Source organism: Physeter macrocephalus, chromosome 14, assembly GCF_002837175.3.
Source record: "Physeter macrocephalus isolate SW-GA chromosome 14, ASM283717v5, whole genome shotgun sequence".
Classification (NCBI taxonomy): Eukaryota; Metazoa; Chordata; class Mammalia; order Artiodactyla; family Physeteridae; genus Physeter; species Physeter macrocephalus.
The window spans coordinates 103982465-103984698 of NC_041227.1; the positions used below are offsets into that span (position 1 = coordinate 103982465).

The 2234-nt window shown below is 42.8% G+C and overlaps 1 protein-coding gene across 1 annotated transcript in view; it reads right to left on the reverse strand.

Annotated features, from left to right (window-relative positions):
* Positions 1-2234, reverse strand: part of EPX (eosinophil peroxidase) — an 18917-nt gene that overhangs the window by 13541 nt on the left and 3142 nt on the right. The window lies entirely within an intron of this gene.

Consider the following 2234-nt stretch of genomic DNA (forward strand, 5'->3'; position numbering starts at 1 on the left):
CAAAGCTGAACCCCAGGAGCTGTGCGAACAAAGAAGAGAAAGGGAAATCTCTCCCAGCAGCCTCAGGAGCAGCGGATTAAATCTCCACAATCAACTTGATGTACCCTGCATCGGTGGAATACCTGAATAGACAACGAACCATCCCAAAACTGAGGCGGTGGAGTTTGGGAGCAACTGTAGACTTGGGGTTTGCTTTTTGCAACTAATTTATTTCTGGTTTTATGTTTATCTTACTTTAGTATTTAGTTTATTATCATTGGTAGATTTGTTTATTGATTTAGTTGCTCTCTTCCATTTTTTTTAACATATAGATATATATTTTTCCTTTTTCTCTATTTGTGAGTGTGTATGTGTATGTTTCTTTGTGTGAGTTTGTCTGTATAGCTTTGCTTTTACCATTTGTCCTAGGGTTCTGTCTGTCCTTTTTTTTTTTTTTAAGTATAGTTTTTAGCACTTGTTATCATTGGTGGATTTGATTTTTGGTTTGTTGCTCTCTTCTTTCTTTTTTTTTATTACGTAAGAATCTTTTTAATTTTAAATAAATTTTTTTTTAATAACTTTATTTTCTCTCTCTTTTTTTTTTTTTTTTTTGTGGTACGCGGGCACCTCACTGTTGTGGCCTCTCCCGTTGCAGAGCACAGGCTCCGGACGCACAGGCTCAGCGGCCATGGCTCACGGGCCCAGCCGCTCCGCGGCATGTGGGATCTTCCCGGACCGGGGCACGAACCCTTGTCCCCTGCATCGGCAGGCGGACACTCAACCACTGTGCCACCAGGGAAGCCCTACTTTATTTTATTTCTCTCTTTCTTTCTTTTTCTTTCTTTCTCCCTTTTCTTCTGAGCCATGTGGCTGACAGGGTCTTGGTGCTCTGACTGGGTGTCAGGCCTGTGCCTCTGAGGTGGGAGTGCTGAGTTCATGTGGCTGACAGGGTCTTGGTGCTCTGACTGGGTGTCAGGCCTGTGCCTCTGAGGTGGGAGAGCTGAGTTCACGACATTGGTCCACCAGAGACCTCCCAGCTCCATGTAATATCAAATGGTGAAAGCTCTCCCAGAGATCTCGTCTCAACGCTAAAACCCAGCTCCACTCAACGACAGGCAAGCTACAGTGCTGGACACCCTATGCCAAACAACTAGCAAGACAGGAACACAAACCCACCCATTAGCAGAGAGTCTGCCTAAAATCTTAAGAAGGTCACAGACACTCCAAAACACACCACCGGATGTGGTCCTGCCCACCAGAAAGACAAGATCCAGCCTCATCCACCAGAACACAGGCACTAGTCCCCTCCACCAAGAGGTCTACACAACCCACTGAACCAACCTTAGCCACTGGGGACAGACACCAAAAACAACGGGAACTACGAACCTGCAGCCTGCGAAAAGGAGGCCCCAAACGCTGTAAGTTAAGCAAAATGAGAAGACAGAGAAACACACAGCAGATGAAGGAGCAAGGCAAAAACCCACCAGACCAGACAATGAAGAGGAAATAAGCAGTCTACCAGAAAAAGAATTCAGAATAATGATAGTAAAGATGATCCAAAATCTTGGAAATAGAATGGAGAAAATACAAGAAACGTTTAAGAAGGACATAGAAGAACTAAAGAGCAACCAAACAATGATGAAGAACACGATAAATGAAATTAAAAATTCTCTAGAAGGAATCAATAGCAGAATAACTGAGGCGGAAGAACGGATAAGTGACTTAGAAGATAAGATACTGGAAATAACTACCGCAGAGCAGAATAAAGAAAAAAGAATGAAAAGAATTGAGGACAATCTCAGAGAGTGCTGGGACAACATTAAATGCACCAACATTCGAATTATAGGGGTCCCGGAAGAAGAAGAGGAAGAAAAAGGGACTGAGAAAGTATTTGAAGAGATTACAGTTGAAAACTTCCCTAATATGGGTAAGGAAATAGTCAAAATGGCCATCATCAAAAAATCTACAAACAATAAATACTGGAGAGGGTGTGGAGAAAAGGGAACCCTCTTACACTGCTGGTGGGAATGTAAATTGATACAGCCACTATGGAGAACAGTATGGAGGTTCCTTAAAAAACTAAAAACAGAACTACCATATAACCCAACAATCCCACTACTGGGCATATACCCTGAGAAAACCATAATGCAAAAGGAGTCATGTACCACAATGTCCATTGCAGCTCTATTTACAATAGCCGGGACAGGGAAGCAACCTAAGTGTCCATCGACAGATGAATGGATAAAGAAGATGTG